This window comes from Brienomyrus brachyistius, chromosome 2, assembly GCF_023856365.1.
Source record: "Brienomyrus brachyistius isolate T26 chromosome 2, BBRACH_0.4, whole genome shotgun sequence".
NCBI classification, from domain to species: domain Eukaryota; kingdom Metazoa; phylum Chordata; class Actinopteri; order Osteoglossiformes; family Mormyridae; genus Brienomyrus; species Brienomyrus brachyistius.
Window position 1 is genome coordinate 40,657,698 of NC_064534.1, and position 19,580 is coordinate 40,677,277.

Genomic DNA, 19,580 nt, shown 5'->3' on the forward strand with positions numbered 1-19,580 from the left:
CACCACGGTTACCGTAGTAGATTTGGGGGTTCCACTGTATTTCAAATTATTATGTATCAAAGCATGTGAATCCTTACAATACATCACTAGATAAACTCTTTAGTGCAGACCTGAGTTGAAGAAGTGACTTCAGGCTGGGGGATGACTTCAGCTGAGTGACTGTGATTCATTTGCAAAACAAAAGGTGTTAATGGTGCTGGAGAGGGGGCGGGCAGCTTGTGAGGGGAGTAAGAGGGGGGGCTCCTTGTGAGGAGAGCCTCATTTTTCCAGGAATTCTAGTGTTAAACAAAGTACTGATATTATTCCTCTTCAACTGACCGCTTTGTTTTCTATGCAAAAACCACTTCGCCACAGAAGACTCGATATTATTGGCATAGCAAGTTCTGCTCTTCTCCTTTCAAAACTTGCTAAAAGCTGTATTTAAAAGAACAGATTGGCCGGGGTAATTTACACCCTTCAATGCCAGCTTAATGTTTAGGTTAGTGGGAATCACAGAGGAATTAGGGATGGAAACTTCTTTGCTGGTGGTAGAAGCGGTCTGGTGAATTTTTAGAGAGAAGAGGCCGTCGATGTTTGAATGTAGAAAATTGTTCTGGCTGCAGCCTGCAGTATGGACTTGTTGGTGTGTGTAGCTCCCAGTGTTCTGACAGCGCAACGTTTTGGGGAAGCATGTGATTCAGCAGCTACCAGTGGGCTTCGCGCGGCGGAGATTTTGTGGCTGTTAGCGGAGTTGATAACAGAGGGTCGTTAAGAGAAGCCTGCATGCAGTAGGCAAAGGAGTAATGTTTGCTGGCGGGGGACGTGCGGCGATTAACCTGTGCGGTAGTGAAAAGGAGTTAAAGAGAAGGAAGTGTGCGGATGCGGAAAGAATGGAATAATTGTGGTAGGCTGCCGGCTGAGTAGTTTGGTGAATGTTTGGTGTGGGTCCGGCGTTGCCGATTGGATGGTGGGGCTGCAGTGTGAGTCAGATAAAAAAAAAAAAAAAACCAGGAGTAGGATCCAATGGGACCAACTGGCATGTATAGAGGCGTGTAATGCAAAAGGGCTGTTTTTGGTAGCGTCTCTCGCTTACGGCCATACCACCCTGAACACACCTGATCTCGTCTGATCTCGGAAGCCAAGCAGGGTAGGGTCTGGTTAGTACTTGGATGGGAGACCACCTGGGAATACCAGGTGCTGTAAGCTTTTCTCACTTTTACTTTATACAGGGGGCGCTCCACTTCACGATTAATTTAAATCTATCACTCCCCTTCCATTTTACTATTTTATATATATATTTTTATTTTCTCTCTTTCATAAAGGCAGCTTTTACACACCGTTTTACTCTAAATACTGCCTGGTAATTCTAGGTGCTGTAAGCTGTTCGTGCCTTTATTCCACCAGGGCGCGATCTTCTCACAAACTTGAAGACTGTCACTCCCCATTCACGTTTTACAACTTATTGTTAATGATAAAGAGACAGCTTTTTACACACAGTTTTAAACAAAGTACTGATATTATTCCTCTTCAACTGACCGCTTTGTTTTCTATGCAAAAACCACTTCGCCACAGAAGACTCGATATTATTGGCATAGCAAGTTCTGCTCTTCTCCTTTCAAAACTTGCTAAAAGCTGTATTTAAAAGAACAGATTGGCCGGGGTAATTCACACCCTTCAATGCCAGCTTAATGTTTAGGTTAGTGGGAATCACAGAGGAATTAGGTATGGAAACTTCTTTGCTGGTGGTAGAAGCGGTCTGGTGAATTTTTAGAGAGAAGAGGCCGTCGATGTTTGAATGTAGAAAATTGTTCTGGCTGCAGCCTGCAGTATGGACTTGTTGGTGTGTGTAGCTCCCAGTGTTCTGACAGCATGACGTTTTGGGGAAGCATGTGATTCAGCAGCTACCAGTGGGCTTCGTGCGGCGGAGATTTTGTGGCTGTTAGCGGAGTTGATAACAGAGGGTCGTTAAGAGAAGCCTGCATGCAGTAGGCAAAGGAGTAATGTTTGCCGGCGGGGGACGTGCGGCGATTAACCTGTGCGGTAGTGAAAAGGAGTTAAAAAGAAGGAAGTGTGCGGATGCGGAAAGAATGGAATAATTGTGGTAGGCTGCCGGCTGAGTAGTTTGGTGAATGTTTGGTGTGGGTCCGGCGCTGCCGATTGGATGGTGGTGCTGCAGTGTGAGTCAGATAAAAAAAAAAAAAAACCAGGAGTAGGATCCAATGGGACTAACTGGCATGTATAGACGCGTGTAATGCAAAAGGGCTGTTTTTGGTAGCGTCTCTCGCTTATGGCCATACCACCCTGAACACGCCCGATCTCGTCTGATCTCAAAAGCTAAGCAGGGTAGGGTATGGTTAGTACTTGGATGGGAGACCACCTGGGAATACCAGGTGCTGTAAGCTTTTCTCACTTTTACTTTATACAGGGGGCGCTCCACTTCACGATTAATTTAAATCTATCACTCCCCTTCCATTTTACTATTTTATATATATATATATATATATTTTTCTCTCATTCATAAAGGTAGCTTTTACACACCGTTTTACTCTAAATACTTTCTGGTAATTCTAGGTGCTGTAAGCTGTTCGTGCCTTTATTCCACCAGGGCGCGATCTTCTCACAAACTTGAAGACTGTCACTCCCCATTCACGTTTTACAACTTATTGTTAATGACAGCTTTTTACACACAGTTTTAAACAAAGTACTGATATTATTCCTCTTCAACTGACCGCTTTGTTTTCTATGCAAAAACCACTTCGCCACAGAAGACTCGATATTATTGGCATAGCAAGTTCTGCTCTTCTCCTTTCAAAACTTGCTAAAAGCTGTATTTAAAAGAACAGATTGGCCGGGGTAATTCACACCCTTCAATGCCAGCTTAATGTTTAGGTTAGTGGGAATCACAGAGGAATTAGGGATGGAAACTTCTTTGCTGGTGGTAGAAGCGGTCTGGTGAATTTTTAGAGAGAAGAGGCCGTCGATGTTTGAATGTAGAAAATTGTTCTGGCTGCAGCCTGCAGTATGGACTTGTTGGTGTGTGTAGCTCCCAGTGTTCTGACAGCGCGACGTTTTGGGGAAGCATGTGATTCAGCAGCTACCAGTGGGCTTCGTGCGGCGGAGATTTTGTGGCTGTTAGCGGAGTTGATAACAGAGGGTCGTTAAGAGAAGCCTGCATGCAGTAGGCAAAGGAGTAATGTTTGCCGGCGGGGGACGTGCGGCGATTAACCTGTGCGGTAGTGAAAAGGAGTTAAAAAGAAGGAAGTGTGTGGATGCGGAAAGAATGGAATAATTGTGGTAGGCTGCCGGCTGAGTAGTTTGGTGAATGTTTGGTGTGGGTCCGGCGCTGCCGATTGGATGGTGGTGCTGCAGTGTGAGTCAGATAAAAAAAAAAAAAAAAACCAGGAGTAGGATCTAATGGGACTAACTGGCATGTATAGACGCGTATAATGCAAAAGGGCTGTTTTTGGTCGTGTCTCTCGCTTACGGCCATACCACCCTGAACACGCCCGATCTCATCGGATCTCGCAAGCCAAGGAGGGTAGGGTCTGGTCAGTACTTGGATGGGAGACCTCCTGGGAGTACCAGGTGCTGTAAGCTTTTCTCACTTTTACTTTATACAGGGGGCGCTCCACTTCACGATTAATTTAAATCTATCACTCCCCTTCCATTTTACTATTTTATATATATATATATTTTTTTCTCTCATTCATAAAGGCAGCTTTTACACACCGTTTTACTCTAAATACTTCCTGGTAATTCTAGGTGCTGTAAGCTGTTCGTGCCTTTATTCCACCAGGGCGCGATCTTCTCACAAACTTGAAGACTGTCACTCCCCATTCACGTTTTACAACTTATTGTTAATGATAAAGAGACAGCTTTTTACACACAGTTTTAAACAAAGTACTGATATTATTCCTCTTCAACTGACCGCTTTGTTTTCTATGCAAAAACCACTTCGCCACAGAAGACTCGATATTATTGGCATAGCAAGTTCTGCTCTTCTCCTTTCAAAACTTGCTAAAAGCTGTATTTAAAAGAACAGATTGGCCGGGGTAATTCACACCCTTCAATGCCAGCTTAATGTTTAGGTTAGTGGGAATCACAGAGGAATTAGGGATGGAAACTTCTTTGCTGGTGGTAGAAGCGGTCTGGTGAATTTTTAGAGAGAAGAGGCTGTCGATGTTTGAATGTAGAAAATTGTTCTGGCTGCAGCCTGCAGTATGGACTTGTTGGTGTGTGTAGCTCCCAGTGTTCTGACAGCGCGACGTTTTGGGGAAGCATGTGATTCAGCAGCTACCAGTGGGCTTCGTGCGGCGGAGATTTTGTGGCTGTTAGCGGAGTTGATTACAGAGGGTCGTTAAGAGAAGCCTGCATGCGGTAGGCAAATGAGTAATGTTTGCCGGCGGGGGACGTGCGGCGATTAACCTGTGAGGTAGTGAAAAGGACTTAAAGAGAAGGAAGTGTGCGGATGCGGAAAGAATGGAATAATTGTGGTAGGCTGCCAGCTGAGTAGTTTGGTGAATGTTTGGTGTGGGTCCGGCGCTGCCGATTGGATGGTGGTGCTGCAGTGTGAGTCAGATAAAAAAAAAAAAAAAACCAGGAGTAGGATCCAATGGGACTAACTGGCATGTATAGACGCGTGTAATGCAAAAGGGCTGTTTTTGGTTGCATCTCTCGCTTACGGCCGTACCACCCTGAACACGCCCGATCTCGTCTGATCTTGGAAGCTAAGCAGGGTAGGGTCTGGTTAGTACTTGGATGGGTGACCACCTGGGAATACCAGGTGCTGTAAGCTTTTCTCACTTTTACTTTATACAGGGGGCGCTCCACTTCACGATTAATTTAAATCTAGCACTCCCCTTCCATTTTACTATTTTATATATATATATATTTTATCTCTCTTTCATAAAGCCAGCTTTTAGAAACCGTTTTACTCTAAATACTTCCTGGTAATTCTAGGTGCTGTAAGCTGTTCGTGCCTTTATTCCACCAGGGCGCGATCTTCTCACAAACTTGAAGACTGTCACTCCCCATTCACGTTTTACAACTTATTGTTAATGATAAAGAGACAGCTTTTTACACACAGTTTTAAACAAAGTACTGATATTATTCCTCTTCAACTGACCGCTTTGTTTTCTATGCAAAAACCACTTCGCCACAGAAGACTCGATATTATTGGCATAGCAAGTTCTGCTCTTCTCCTTTCAAAACTTGCTAAAAGCTGTATTTAAAAGAACAGATTGGCCGGGGTAATTCACACCCTTCAATGCCAGCTTAATGTTTAGGTTAGTGGGAATCACAGAGGAATTAGGGATGGAAACTTCTTTGCTGGTGGTAGAAGCGGTCTGGTGAATTTTTAGAGAGAAGAGGCCGTCGATGTTTGGATGTAGAAAATTGTTCTGGCTGCAGCCTGCAGTATGGACTTGTTGGTGTGTGTAGCTCCCAGTGTTCTGACAGCGCAACGTTTTGGGGAAGCATGTGATTCAGCAGCTACCAGTGGGCTTCGTGCGGCGGAGATTTTGTGGCTGTTAGCGGAGTTGATTACAGAGGGTCGTTAAGAGAAGCCTGCATGCGGTAGGCAAATGAGTAATGTTTGCCGGCGGGGGACGTGCGGCGATTAACCTGTGAGGTAGTGAAAAGGACTTAAAGAGAAGGAAGTGTGCGGATGCGGAAAGAATGGAATAATTGTGGTAGGCTGCCAGCTGAGTAGTTTGGTGAATGTTTGGTGTGGGTCCGGCGCTGCCGATTGGATGGTGGTGCTGCAGTGTGAGTCAGATAAAAAAAAAAAAAAAACCAGGAGTAGGATCCAATGGGACTAACTGGCATGTATAGACGCGTGTAATGCAAAAGGGCTGTTTTTGGTTGCATCTCTCGCTTACGGCCGTACCACCCTGAACACGCCCGATCTCGTCTGATCTTGGAAGCTAAGCAGGGTAGGGTCTGGTTAGTACTTGGATGGGTGACCACCTGGGAATACCAGGTGCTGTAAGCTTTTCTCACTTTTACTTTATACAGGGGGCGCTCCACTTCACGATTAATTTAAATCTAGCACTCCCCTTCCATTTTACTATTTTATATATATATATATTTTATCTCTCTTTCATAAAGCCAGCTTTTAGAAACCGTTTTACTCTAAATACTTCCTGGTAATTCTAGGTGCTGTAAGCTGTTCGTGCCTTTATTCCACCAGGGCGCGATCTTCTCACAAACTTGAAGACTGTCACTCCCCATTCACGTTTTACAACTTATTGTTAATGATAAAGAGACAGCTTTTTACACACAGTTTTAAACAAAGTACTGATATTATTCCTCTTCAACTGACCGCTTTGTTTTCTATGCAAAAACCACTTCGCCACAGAAGACTCGATATTATTGGCATAGCAAGTTCTGCTCTTCTCCTTTCAAAACTTGCTAAAAGCTGTATTTAAAAGAACAGATTGGCCGGGGTAATTCACACCCTTCAATGCCAGCTTAATGTTTAGGTTAGTGGGAATCACAGAGGAATTAGGGATGGAAACTTCTTTGCTGGTGGTAGAAGCGGTCTGGTGAATTTTTAGAGAGAAGAGGCCGTCGATGTTTGGATGTAGAAAATTGTTCTGGCTGCAGCCTGCAGTATGGACTTGTTGGTGTGTGTAGCTCCCAGTGTTCTGACAGCGCAACGTTTTGGGGAAGCATGTGATTCAGCAGCTACCAGTGGGCTTCGTGCGGCGGAGATTTTGTGGCTGTTAGCGGAGTTGATAACAGAGGGTCGTTAAGAAAAGCCTGCATGCAGTAGGCAAAGGAGTAATGTTTGCTGGCGGGGGACGTGCGGCGATTAACCTGTGCGGTAGTGAAAAGGAGTTAAAGAGAAGGAAGTGTGCGGATGCGGAAAGAATGGAATAATTGTGGTAGGCTGCCGGCTGAGTAGTTTGGTGAATGTTTGGTGTGGGTCCGGCGTTGCCGATTGGATGGTGGGGCTGCAGTGTGAGTCAGATAAAAAAAAAAAAAAAAAACCAGGAGTAGGATCCAATGGGACCAACTGGCATGTATAGAGGCGTGTAATGCAAAAGGGCTGTTTTTGGTAGCATCTCACGCTTATGGCCATACCACCCTGAACACGCCCGATCTCGTCTGATCTCGGAAGCTAAGCAGGGTAGGGTCTGGTTAGTACTTGGATGGGAGACCACCTGGGAATACCAGGTGCTGTAAGCTTTTCTCACTTTTACTTTATACAGGGGGCACTCCACTTCACGATTAATTTAAAACTATCACTCCCCTTACGTTTTACTATTTTATATATATATATTTTTTCTCTCATTCATAAAGGCAGCTTTTACACACCGTTTAACTCTAAATACTGCCTGGTAATTCTTGGTGCTGTAAGCTGTTCGTGCCTTTATTCCACCAGGGCGCGATCTTCTCACAAACTTGAAGACTGTCACTCCCCATTCACGTTTTACAACTTATTGTTAATGATAAAGAGACAGCTTTTTACACACAGTTTTAAACAAATTACTGATATTATTCCTCTTCAACTGACCGCTTTGTTTTCTATGCAAAAACCACTTCGCCACAGAAGACTCGATATTATTGGCATAGCAAGTTCTGCTCTTCTCCTTTCAAAACTTGCTAAAAGCTGTATTTAAAAGAACAGATTGGCCGGGGTAATTCACACCCTTCAATGCCAGCTTAATGTTTAGGTTAGTGGGAATCACAGAGGAATTAGGGATGGAAACTTCTTTGCTGGTGGTAGAAGCGGTCTGGTGAATTTTTAGAGAGAAGAGGCCGTCGATGTTTGAATGTAGAAAATTGTTCTGGCTGCAGCCTGCAGTATGGACTTGTTGGTGTGTGTAGCTCCCAGTGTTCTGACAGCGCGACGTTTTGGGGAAGCATGTTATTCAGCAGCTACCAGTGGGCTTCGTGCGGCGGAGATTTTGTGGCTGTTAGCGGAGTTGATAACAGAGAGTCGTTAAGAGAAGCCTGCATGCGGTAGGCAAAGGAGTAATGTTTGCCGGCGGGGGACGTGCGGCGATTAACCTGTGCGGTAGTGAAAAGGAGTTAAAAAGAAGGAAGTGTGCGGATGTGGAAAGAATGGAATAATTGTGGTAGGCTACCGGCTGAGTAGTTTGGTGAATGTTTGGTGTGGGTCCGGCGCTGCCGATTGGATGGTGGTGCTGCAGTGTGAGTCAGATAAAAAAAAAAAAAAACAGGAGTAGGATCCAATGGGACTAACTGGCATGTATAGACGCGTGTAATGCAAAAGGGCTGATTTTGGTCGCATCTTTCGCTTACGGCCGTACCACCCTGAACACGCCCGATCTCGTCTGATCTCGGAAGCTAAGCAGGGTAGGGTCTGGTTAGTACTTGGATGGGAGACCACCTGGGAATACCAGGTGCTGTAAGCTTTTCTCACTTTTACTTTATACAGGGGGCGCTCCACTTCACGATTAATTTAAATCTATCACTCCCCTTCCATTTTACTATTTTATATATATATATATTTTTATCTCATTCATAAAGGTAGCTTTTACACACCGTTTTACTCTAAATACTTCCTGGTAATTCTAGGTGCTGTAAGCTGTTCGTGCCTTTATTCCACCAGGGCGCGATCTTCTCACAAACTTGAAGACTGTCACTCCCCATTCACGTTTTACAACTTATTGTTAATGATAAAGAGACAGCTTTTTACACACATTTTTAAACAAAGTACTGTTATTATTCCTCTTCAGCTGACCGCTTTGTTTTCTATGCAAAAACCACTTCGCCACAGAAGACTCGATATTATTGGCATAGCAAGTTCTGCTCTTCTCCTTTCAAAACTTGCTAAAAGCTGTATTTAAAAGAACAGATTAGCCGGGGTAATTCACACCCTTCAATGCCAGCTTAATGTTTAGGTTAGTGGGAATCACAGAGGAATTAGGGATGGAAACTTCTTTGCTGGTGGTAGAAGCGGTCTGGTGAATTTTTAGAGAGAAGAGGCCGTCGATGTTTGAATGTAGAAAATTGTTCTGGCTGCAGCCTGCAGTATGGACTTGTTGGTGTGTGTAGCTCCCAGTGTTCTGACAGCGCGACGTTTTGGGGAAGCATGTGATTCAGCAGCTACCAGTGGGCTTCGTGCGGCGGAGATTTTGTGGCTGTTAGCGGAGTTGATAACAGAGGGTCGTTAAGAGAAGCCTGCATGCAGTAGGCAAAGGAGTAATGTTTCCCGGCGGGGGACGTGCGGCGATTAACCTGTGCGGTAGTGAAAATGAGTTAAAAAGAAGGAAGTGTGCGGATGCGGAAAGAATGGAATAATTGTGGTAGGCTGCCGGCTGAGTAGTTTGGTGAATGTTGGGTGTGGGTCCGGCGCTACCGATTGGATGGTGGGGCTGCAGTGTGAGTCAGATAAAAAAAAAAAAAAAGAACATTAGTAGTATCCAATGGGACCAACTGGCATGTATAGAGGCGTGTGATGCAAAAGGGCTGTTTTTGGTAGTTTCTCTCGCTTACGGCCATAGCACCCTGAACACGCCCAATCTCGTCTGATCTCGGAAGCTAAGCAGGGTAGGGTCTGGTTAGTACTTGGATGGGAGACCACCTGGGAATACCAGGTGCTGTAAGCTTTTCTCACTTTTACTTTATACAGGGGGCGCTCCACTTCACGATTAATTTAAATCTATCACTCCCCTTCCATTTTACTATTTTATATATATATATATATATATATATATATATATTTTTTTTTTTTTTTTCTCTCATTCATAAAGGCAGCTTTTAGAAACCGTTTTACTCTAAATACTTCCTGGTAATTCTAGGTGCTGTAAGCTGTTCGTGCCTTTATTCCACCAGGGCGCGATCTTCTCACAAACTTGAAGACTGTCACTCCCCATTCACGTTTTACAACTTATTGTTAATGATAAAGAGACAGCTTTTTACACACAGTTTTAAACAAAGTACTGATATTATTCCTCTTCAACTGACCGCTTTGTTTTCTATGCAAAAACCACTTCGCCACAGAAGACTCGATATTATTGGCATAGCAAGTTCTGCTCTTCTCCTTTCAAAACTTGCTAAAAGCTGTATTTAAAAGAACAGATTGGCCGGGGTAATTCACACCCTTCAATGCCAGCTTAATGTTTAGGTTAGTGGGAATCACAGAGGAATTAGGGATGGAAACTTCTTTGCTGGTGGTAGAAGCGGTCTGGTGAATTTTTAGAGAGAAGAGGCCGTCGATGTTTGAATGTAGAAAATTGTTCTGGCTGCAGCCTGCAGTATGGACTTGTTGGTGTGTGTAGCTCCCAGTGTTCTGACAGCGCGACGTTTTGGGGAAGCATGTGATTCAGCAGCTACCAGTGGGCTTCGTGCGGCGGAGATTTTGTGGCTGTTAGCGGAGTTGATAACAGAGGGTCGTTAAGAGAAGCCTGCATGCAGTAGGCAAAGGAGTAATGTTTGCCGGCGGGGGACGTGCGGCGATTAACCTGTGCGGTACTGAAAAGGAGTTAAAAAGAAGGAAGTGTGCGGATGCGGAAAGAATGGAATAATTGTGGTAGGCTGCCGGCTGAGTAGTTTGGTGAATGTTTGGTGTGGGTCCGGCGCTGCCGATTGGATGGTGGGGCTGCAGTGTGAGTCAGATAAAAAAAAAAAAAACCAGGAGTAGGATCCAATGGGACTAACTGGCATGTATAGACGCGTGTAATGCAAAAGGGCTGTTTTTGGTAGCATCTCTCGCTTACGGCCATACCACCCTGAACACGCCCGATCTCGTCTGATCTCGGAAGCTAAGCAGGGTAGGGTCTGGTTAGTACTTGGATGGGAGACCACCTGGGAATACCAGGTGCTGTAAGCTTTTCTCACTTTTACTTTAAACGGGGGGCGCTCCACTTCACGATTAATTTAAATCTACCACTCCCCTTCCATTTTACTATTTTATATATATATATATATATATATATTTATCTCATTCATAAAGGCAGCTTTTACACACCGTTTTACTCTAAATACTTCCTGGTAATTCTAGGTGCTGTAAGCTGTTCGTGCCTTTATTCCACCAGGGCACGATCTTCTCACAAACTTGAAGACTGTCACTCCCCATTCACGTTTTACAACTTATTGTTAATGATAAAGAGACAGCTTTTTACACACAGTTTTAAACAAAATACTGATATTATTCCTCTTCAACTGACCGCTTTGTTTTCTATGCAAAAACCACTTCGCCACAGAAGACTCGATATTATTGGCATAGCAAGTTCTGCTCTTCTCCTTTCAAAACTTGCTAAAAGCTGTATTTAAAAGAACAGGTTGGCCGGGGTAATTCACACCCTTCAATGCCAGCTTAATGTTTAGGTTAGTGGGAATCACAGAGGAATTAGGGATGGAAACTTCTTTGCTGGTGGTAGAAGCGGTCTGGTGAATTTTTAGAGAGAAGAGGCCGTCGATGTTTGAATGTAGAAAATTGTTCTGGCTGCAGCCTGCAGTATGGACTTGTTGGTGTGTGTAGCTCCCAGTGTTCTGACAGCGCGATGTTTTAGGGAAGCATCTGATTCAGCAGCTACCAGTGGGCTTCGTGCGGCGGAGATTTTGTGGCTGTTAGCGGAGTTGATAACAGAGGGTCGTTAATAGAAGCCTGCATGCAGTAGGCAAAGGAGTAATGTTTGCCGGCGGGGGACGTGCGGCGATTAACCTGTGCGGTAGTGAAAATGAGTTAAAAAGAAGGAAGTGTGCGGATGCGGAAAGAATGGAATAATTGTGGTAGGCTGCCGGCTGAGTAGTTTGGTGAATGTTGGGTGTGGGTCCGGCGCTGCCGATTGGATGGTGGGGCTGCAGTGTGAGTCAGATTAAAAAAAAAAAAAGAACATTAGTAGTATCCAATGGGACCAACTGGCATGTATAGAGGCGTGTAATGCAAAAGGGCTGTTTTTGGTAGTTTCTCTCGCTTACGGCCATACCACCCTGAACACGCCCGATCTCGTCTGATCTTGGAAGCTAAGCAGGGTAGGGTCTGGTTAGTACTTGGATGGGAGATCACCTGGGAAAACCAGGTGCTGTAAGCTTTTCTCACGTTTACTTTATACAGGGGGCGCTCCACTTCAAGATTACTTTAAATCTATCACTCCCCTTCCATTTTACTATTTTATATATATATATATATTTTTTTTTTCTCTCATTCATAAAGCCAGCTTTTAGAAACCGTTTTACTCTAAATACTTCCTGGTAATTCTAGGTGCTGTAAGCTGTTCGTGCCTTTATTCCACCAGGGCGCGATCTTCTCACAAACTTGAAGACTGTCACTCCCCATTCACGTTTTACAACTTATTGTTAATGATAAAGAGACAGCTTTTTACACACAGTTTTAAACAAAGTACTGATATTATTCCTCTTCAGCTGACCGCTTTGTTTTCTATGCAAAAACCACTTCGCCACAGAAGACTCGATATTATTGGCATAGCAAGTTCTGCTCTTCTCCTTTCAAAACTTGCTAAAAGCTGTATTTAAAAGAACAGATTAGCCCGGGTAATTCACACCCTTCAATGCCAGCTTAATGTTTAGGTTAGTGGGAATCACAGAGGAATTAGGGATGGAAACTTCTTTGCTGGTGGTAGAAGCGGTCTGGTGAATTTTTAGAGAGAAGAGGCCGTCGATGTTTGAATGTAGAAAATTGTTCTGGCTGCAGCCTGCAGTATGGACTTGTTGGTGTGTGTAGCTCCCAGTGTTCTGACAGCGCGACGTTTTGGGGAAGCATGTGATTCAGCAGCTACCAGTGGGCTTCGTGCGGCGGAGATTTTGTGGCTGTTAGCGGAGTTGATAACAGAGGGTCGTTAAGAGAAGCCTGCATGCAGTAGGCAAAGGAGTAATGTTTGCCGGCGGGGGACGTGCGGCGATTAACCTGTGCGGTAGTGAAAATGAGTTAAAAAGAAGGAAGTGTGCGGATGCGGAAAGAATGGAATAATTGTGGTAGGCTGCCGGCTGAGTAGTTTGGTGAATGTTGGGTGTGGGTCCGGCGCTACCGATTGGATGGTGGGGCTGCAGTGTGAGTCAGATAAAAAAAAAAAAAGAACATTAGTAGTATCCAATGGGACCAACTGGCATGTATAGAGGCGTGTAATGCAAAAGGGCTGTTTTTGGAAGTTTCTCTCGCTTACGGCCATAGCACCCTGAACACGCCCGATCTTGTCTGATCTCGGAAGCTAAGCAGGGTAGGGTCTGGTTAGTACTTGGATGGGAGGCCACCGGGGAATACCAGGTGCTGTAAGCTTTTCTCACTTTTACTTTATACAGGGGGCGCTCCACTTCACGATTAATTTAAATCTATCACTCCCCTTCCATTTTACTATTTTATATATATATATATATATATATATATATATATATATATATATATATTTTTTTTTTTCTCTCATTCATAAAGGCAGCTTTTAGAAACCGTTTTACTCTAAATACTTCCTGGTAATTCTAGGTGCTGTAAGCTGTTCGTGCCTTTATTCCACCAGGGCGCGATCTTCTCACAAACTTGAAGACTGTCACTCCCCATTCACGTTTTACAACTTATTGTTAATGATAAAGAGACAGCTTTTTACACACAGTTTTAAACAAAGTACTGATATTATTCCTCTTCAACTGACCGCTTTGTTTTCTATGCAAAAACCACTTCGCCACAGAAGACTCGATATTATTGGCATAGCAAGTTCTGCTCTTCTCCTTTCAAAACTTGCTAAAAGCTGTATTTAAAAGAACAGATTGGCCGGGGTAATTCACACCCTTCAATGCCAGCTTAATGTTTAGGTTAGTGGGAATCACAGAGGAATTAGGGATGGAAACTTCTTTGCTGGTGGTAGAAGCGGTCTGGTGAATTTTTAGAGAGAAGAGGCCGTCGATGTTTGAATGTAGAAAATTGTTCTGGCTGCAGCCTGCAGTATGGACTTGTTGGTGTGTGTAGCTCCCAGTGTTCTGACAGCGCGACGTTTTGGGGAAGCATGTGATTCAGCAGCTACCAGTGGGCTTCGTGCGGCGGAGATTTTGTGGCTGTTAGCGGAGTTGATAACAGAGGGTCGTTAAGAGAAGCCTGCATGCAGTAGGCAAAGGAGTAATGTTTGCCGGCGGGGGACGTGCGGCGATTAACCTGTGCAGTACTGAAAAGGAGTTAAAAAGAAGGAAGTGTGCGGATGCGGAAAGAATGGAATAATTGTGGTAGGCTGCCGGCTGAGTAGTTTGGTGAATGTTTGGTGTGGGTCCGGCGCTGCCGATTGGATGGTGGGGCTGCAGTGTGAGTCAGATAAAAAAAAAAAAAAACCAGGAGTAGGATCCAATGGGACTAACTGGCATGTATAGACGCGTGTAATGCAAAAGGGCTGTTTTTGGTAGCATCTCTCGCTTACGGCCATACCACCCTGAACACGCCCGATCTCGTCTGATCTCGGAAGCTATGCAGGGTAGGGTCTGGTTAGTACTTGGATGGGAGACCTCCTGGGAATACCAGGTGCTGTAAGCTTTTCTCACTTGTACTTTAAACGGGGGGCGCTCCACTTCATGATTAATTTAAATCTATCACTCTCCTTCCATTTTACTATTATATATATATATATATATTTTTATTTTTCTCTCATTCATAAAGGCAGCTTTTAGAAACCGTTTTACTCTAAATACTTCCTGGTAATTCTAGGTGCTGTAAGCTGTTCGTGCCTTTATTCCACCAGGGCGCGATCTTCTCACAAACTTGAAGACTGTCACTCCCCATTCACGTTTTACAACTTATTGTTAATGATAAAGAGACAGCTTTTTACACACAGTTTTAAACAAAGTACTGATATTATTCCTCTTCAACTGACCGCTTTGTTTTCTATGCAAAAACCACTTCGCCACAGAAGACTCGATATTATTGGCATAGCAAGTTCTGCTCTTCTCCTTTCAAAACTTGCTAAAAGCTGTATTTAAAAGAACAGGTTGGCCGGGGTAATTCACACCCTTCAATGCCAGCTTAATGTTTAGGTTAGTGGGAATCACAGAGGAATTAGGGATGGAAACTTCTTTGCTGGTGGTAGAAGCGGTCTGGTGAATTTTTAGAGAGAAGAGGCCGTCGATGTTTGAATGTAGAAAATTGTTCTGGCTGCAGCCTGCAGTATGGACTTGTTGGTGTGTGTAGCTCCCAGTGTTCTGACAGCGCGACGTTTTGGGGAAGCATGTGATTCAGCAGCTACCAGTGGGCTTCGTGCGGCGGAGATTTTGTGGCTGTTAGCGGAGTTGATAACAGAGGGTCGTTAAGAGAAGCCTGCATGCAGTAGGCAAAGGAGTAATGTTTGCCGGCGGGGGACGTGCGGCGATTAACCTGTGCGGTAGTGAAAAGGAGTTAAAAATAAGGAAGTGTGCGGATGCGGAAAGAATGGAATAATTGTGGTAGGCTGCCGGCTGAGTAGTTTGGTGAATGTTTGGTGTGGGTCCGGCGCTGCCGATTGGATGGTGGGGCTGCAGTGTGAGTCAGATAAAAAAAAAAAACCAGGAGTAGGATCCAATGGGACTAACTGGCATGTATAGACGCGTGTAATGCAAAAGGGCTGTTTTTGGTAGCATCTCTCACTTACGGCCATACCACCCTGAACACGCCCGATCTCGTCTGATCTCGGAAGCTAAGCAGGGTAGGGTCTGGTTAGTACTTAGATGGGAGACCTCCTGGGAATACCAGGTGCTGTAAGCTTCTCTCACTTTTACTTTAAACGGGGGGCGCTCCACTTCACGATTAATTTAAATCTATCACTCCCCTTCCATTTTACTATTATATATATATATTTTTTTTTTTCTCTCATTCATAAAGGCAGCTTTTAGAATCCGTTTTACTCTAAATACTTCCTGGTAATTCTAGGTGCTGTAAGCTGTTCGTGCCTTTATTCCACCAGGGCGCGATCTTCTCACAAACTTGAAGACTGTCACTCCCCATTCACGTTTTACAACTTATTGTTAATGATAAAGAGACAGCTTTTTACACACAGTTTTAAACAAAGTACTGATATTATTCCTCTTCAACTGACCGCTTTGTTTTCTATGCAAAAACCACTTCGCCACAGAAGACTCGATATTATTAGCATAGCAAGTTCTGCTCTTCTCCTTTCAAAACTTGCTAAAAGCTGTATTTAAAAGAACAGATTGGCCGGGGTAATTCACACCCTTCAATGCCAGCTTAATGTTTAGGTTAGTGGGAATCACAGAGGAATTAGGGATGGAAACTTCTTTGCTGGTGGTAGAAGCGGTCTGGTGAATTTTTAGAGAGAAGAGGCCGTTGATGTTTGAATGTAGAAAATTGTTCTGGCTGCAGCCTGCAGTATGGACTTGTTGGTGTGTGTAGCTCCCAGTGTTCTGACAGTGCGACGTTTTGGGGAAGCATGTGATTCAGCAGCTACCAGTGGGCTTCGTGCGGCGGAGATTTTGTGGCTGTTAGCGGAGTTGATAACAGAGGGTCGTTAAGAGAAACCTGCATGCAGTAGGCAAAGGAGTAATGTTTGCCGGCGGGGGACGTGCGGCGATTAACCTGTGCGGTAGTGAAAATGAGTTAAAAAGAAGGAAGTGTGCGGATGCGGAAAGAATGGAATAATTGTGGTAGGCTGCCGGCTGAGTAGTTTGGTGAATGTTGGGTGTGGGTCCGGCGCTGCCGATTGGATGGTGGGGCTTCAGTGTGAGTCAGATAAAAAAAAAAAAAGAACATTAGTAGTATCCAATGGGACCAACTGGCATGTATAGAGGCGTGTAATGCAAAAGGGCTGTTTTTGGTAGTTTCTCTAGCTTACGGCCATACCACCCTGAACACGCCCGATCTCATCCGATCTCGGAAGCCAAGCAGGGTAGGGTCTGGTCAGTACTTGGATGGGAGACCTCCTGGGAATACCAGGTGCTGTAAGCTTTTCTCACTTTTACTTTATACAGGGGGCGCTCCACTTCACGATTAATTTAAATCTATCACTCCCCTTCCATTTTACTATTTTATATATATATATTTTTTTTTCTTTTTCTCTCATTCATAAAGGCAGCTTTTACACACCGTTTTACTCTAAATACTTCCTGGTAATTCTAGGTGCTGTAAGCTGTTCGTGCCTTTATTCCACCAGGGCGCGATCTTCTCACAAACTTGAAGACTGTCACTCCCCATTCACGTTTTACAACTTATTGTTAATGATAAAGAGACAGCTTTTTACACACAGTTTTAAACAAAGTACTGATATTATTCCTCTTCAACTGACCGCTTTGTTTTCTATGCAAAAACCACTTCGCCACAGAAGACTCGATATTATTGGCATAGCAAGTTCTGCTCTTCTCCTTTCAAAACTTGCTAAAAGCTGTATTTAAAAGAACAGATTGGCCGGGGTAATTCACACCCTTCAATGCCAGCTTAATGTTTAGGTTAGTGGGAATCACAGAGGAATTAGGGATGGAAACTTCTTTGCTGGTGGTAGAAGCGGTCTGGTGAATTTTTAGAGAGAAGAGGCCGTCGATGTTTGAATGTAGAAAATAGTTCTGGCTGCAGCCTGCAGTATGGACTTGTTGGTGTGTGTAGCTCCCAGTGTTCTGACAGCGCGACGTTTTGGGGAAGCATGTGATTCAGCAGCTACCAGTGGGCTTCGTGCGGCGGAGATTTTGTGGCTGTTAGCGGAGTTGATAACAGAGGGTCGTTAAGAGAAGCCTGCATGCAGTAGGCAAAGGAGTAATGTTTGCCGGCGGGGGACGTGCGGCGATTAACCTGTGCGGTAGTGAAAAGGAGTTAAAAAGAAGGAAGTGTGCGGATGCGGAAAGAATGGAATAATTGTGGTAGGCTGCCGGCTGAGTAGTTTGGTGAATGTTTGGTGTGGGTCCGGCGCTGCCGATTGGATGGTGGTGCTGCAGTGTGAGTCAGATAAAAAAAAAAAAAAAACAGGAGTAGAATCCAATGGGACTAACTGGCATGTATAGACGCGTGTAATGCAAAAGGGCTGTTTTTGGTAGCGTCTCACGCTTACGGCCATACCACCCTGAACACGCCCGATCTCGTCTGATCTCGGAAGCTAAGCAGGGTAGGGTCTGGTTAGTACTTGGATGGGAGACCACCTGGGAATACCAGGTGCTGTAAGCTTTTCTCACTTTTACTTTATACAGGGGGCGCTCCACTTCACGATGAATTTAAATCTATCACTCCCCTTCCATTTTACTATTTTATATATATATATTTTTTTTTTCTCTCATTCATAAAGGTAGCTTTTAGAAACCGTTTTACTCTAAATACTTCCTGGTAATTCTAGGTGCTGTAAGCTGTTCGTGCCTTTATTCCACCAGGGCGCGATCTTCTCACAAACTTGAAGACTGTCACTCCCCATTCACGTTTTACAACTTATTGTTAATGATAAAGAGACAGCTTTTTACACACAGTTTTAAACAAAGTACTGACATTATTCCTCTTCAACTGACCGCTTTGTTTTCTATGCAAAAACCACTTTGCCACAGAAGACTCGATATTATTGGCATAGCAAGTTCTGCTCTTCTCCTTTCAAAACTTGCTAAAAGCTGTATTTAAAAGAACAGATTGGCCGGGGTAATTCACACCCTTCAATGCCAGCTTAATGTTTAGGTTAGTGGGAATCACAGAGGAATTAGGGATGGAAACTTCTTTGCTGGTGGTAGAAGCGGTCTGGTGAATTTTTAGAGAGAAGAGGCCGTCGATGTTTGAATGTAGAAAATTGTTCTGGCTGTAGCCTGCAGTATGGACTTGTTGGTGTGTGTAGCTCCCAGTGTTCTGACAGCGCGACGTTTTGGGGAAGCATGTGATTCAGCAGCTACCAGTGGGCTTCGTGCGGCGGAGATTTTGTGGCTGTTAGCGGAGTTGATAACAGAGGGTCGTTAAGAGAAGCCTGCATGCAGTAGGCAAAGGAGTAATGTTTGCCGGCGGGGGACGTGCGGCGATTAACTTGTGTGGTAGTGAAAAGGAGTTAAAAAGAAGGAAGTGTGCGGATGCGGAAAGAATGGAATAATTGTGGTAGGCTGCCGGCTGAGTAGTTTGGTGAATGTTTGGTGTGGGTCCGGCGCTGCCGATTGGATGGTGGTGCTGCAGTGTGAGTCAGACAAAAAAAAAAAAAAACAGGAGTAGAATCCAATGGGACTAACTGGCATGTATAGACGCGTGTAATGCAAAAGGGCTGTTTTTGGTAGTGTCTCACGCGTACGGTCATACCACCCTGAACACGCCCGATCTCGTCTGATCTCGGAAGCTAAGCAGGGTAGGGTCTGGTTAGTACTTGGATGGGAGACCACCTGGGAATACCAGGTCCTGTAAGCTTTTCTCACTTTTACTTTATACAGGGGGCGCTCCACTTCACGATGAATTTAAATCTATCACTCCCCTTCCATTTTACTATTTTATATATATATATATTTTTTTTCTCTCATTCATAAAGGTAGCTTTTAGAAACCGTTTTACTCTAAATACTTCCTGGTAATTCTAGGTGCTGTAAGCTGTTCGTGCCTTTATTCCACCAGGGCGCGATCTTCTCACAAACTTGAAGACTGTCACTCCCCATTCACGTTTTACAACTTATTGTTAATGATAAAGAGACAGCTTTTTACACACAGTTTTAAACAAAGTACTGACATTATTCCTCTTCAACTGACCGCTTTGTTTTCTATGCAAAAACCACTTT

At 44.3% G+C, this 19,580-nt stretch overlaps 16 non-coding genes across 16 annotated transcripts; all 16 read left to right on the forward strand.

Annotated features, from left to right (window-relative positions):
• The first annotated feature begins 1,066 nt into the window (after nt 1-1,066).
• On the forward strand, nt 1,067-1,185 carry LOC125733429 (5S ribosomal RNA). The gene has a single exon (XR_007392775.1). It is a non-coding gene; the product is annotated as a 5S ribosomal RNA (ribosomal RNA).
• Nucleotides 1,186-2,262: 1,077 nt separating this feature from the next.
• LOC125730323 (5S ribosomal RNA) lies at nt 2,263-2,381 on the forward strand. The gene has a single exon (XR_007390676.1). It is a non-coding gene; the product is annotated as a 5S ribosomal RNA (ribosomal RNA).
• A 1,076-nt stretch (nt 2,382-3,457) lies between these two features.
• Nucleotides 3,458-3,576, forward strand: LOC125731158 (5S ribosomal RNA). The gene has a single exon (XR_007391441.1). It is a non-coding gene; the product is annotated as a 5S ribosomal RNA (ribosomal RNA).
• A 1,079-nt stretch (nt 3,577-4,655) lies between these two features.
• LOC125734308 (5S ribosomal RNA) lies at nt 4,656-4,774 on the forward strand. Its single transcript, XR_007393625.1, has one exon. It is a non-coding gene; the product is annotated as a 5S ribosomal RNA (ribosomal RNA).
• A 1,078-nt stretch (nt 4,775-5,852) lies between these two features.
• On the forward strand, nt 5,853-5,971 carry LOC125734309 (5S ribosomal RNA). The gene has a single exon (XR_007393626.1). It is a non-coding gene; the product is annotated as a 5S ribosomal RNA (ribosomal RNA).
• Nucleotides 5,972-7,051: 1,080 nt separating this feature from the next.
• LOC125732508 (5S ribosomal RNA) lies at nt 7,052-7,170 on the forward strand. The gene has a single exon (XR_007391886.1). It is a non-coding gene; the product is annotated as a 5S ribosomal RNA (ribosomal RNA).
• Nucleotides 7,171-8,244: 1,074 nt separating this feature from the next.
• Nucleotides 8,245-8,363, forward strand: LOC125733390 (5S ribosomal RNA). The gene has a single exon (XR_007392736.1). It is a non-coding gene; the product is annotated as a 5S ribosomal RNA (ribosomal RNA).
• A 1,078-nt stretch (nt 8,364-9,441) lies between these two features.
• LOC125736464 (5S ribosomal RNA) lies at nt 9,442-9,560 on the forward strand. Its single transcript, XR_007395742.1, has one exon. It is a non-coding gene; the product is annotated as a 5S ribosomal RNA (ribosomal RNA).
• Nucleotides 9,561-10,664: 1,104 nt separating this feature from the next.
• LOC125736834 (5S ribosomal RNA) lies at nt 10,665-10,783 on the forward strand. Its single transcript, XR_007396102.1, has one exon. It is a non-coding gene; the product is annotated as a 5S ribosomal RNA (ribosomal RNA).
• A 1,085-nt stretch (nt 10,784-11,868) lies between these two features.
• LOC125735021 (5S ribosomal RNA) lies at nt 11,869-11,987 on the forward strand. The gene has a single exon (XR_007394321.1). It is a non-coding gene; the product is annotated as a 5S ribosomal RNA (ribosomal RNA).
• Nucleotides 11,988-13,070: 1,083 nt separating this feature from the next.
• On the forward strand, nt 13,071-13,189 carry LOC125730922 (5S ribosomal RNA). Its single transcript, XR_007391215.1, has one exon. It is a non-coding gene; the product is annotated as a 5S ribosomal RNA (ribosomal RNA).
• A 1,114-nt stretch (nt 13,190-14,303) lies between these two features.
• Nucleotides 14,304-14,422, forward strand: LOC125734052 (5S ribosomal RNA). Its single transcript, XR_007393379.1, has one exon. It is a non-coding gene; the product is annotated as a 5S ribosomal RNA (ribosomal RNA).
• Nucleotides 14,423-15,503: 1,081 nt separating this feature from the next.
• Nucleotides 15,504-15,622, forward strand: LOC125733559 (5S ribosomal RNA). Its single transcript, XR_007392900.1, has one exon. It is a non-coding gene; the product is annotated as a 5S ribosomal RNA (ribosomal RNA).
• Nucleotides 15,623-16,700: 1,078 nt separating this feature from the next.
• On the forward strand, nt 16,701-16,819 carry LOC125732865 (5S ribosomal RNA). Its single transcript, XR_007392229.1, has one exon. It is a non-coding gene; the product is annotated as a 5S ribosomal RNA (ribosomal RNA).
• A 1,084-nt stretch (nt 16,820-17,903) lies between these two features.
• On the forward strand, nt 17,904-18,022 carry LOC125736845 (5S ribosomal RNA). Its single transcript, XR_007396113.1, has one exon. It is a non-coding gene; the product is annotated as a 5S ribosomal RNA (ribosomal RNA).
• A 1,078-nt stretch (nt 18,023-19,100) lies between these two features.
• On the forward strand, nt 19,101-19,219 carry LOC125735584 (5S ribosomal RNA). The gene has a single exon (XR_007394878.1). It is a non-coding gene; the product is annotated as a 5S ribosomal RNA (ribosomal RNA).
• Nucleotides 19,220-19,580: the final 361 nt, after the last annotated feature.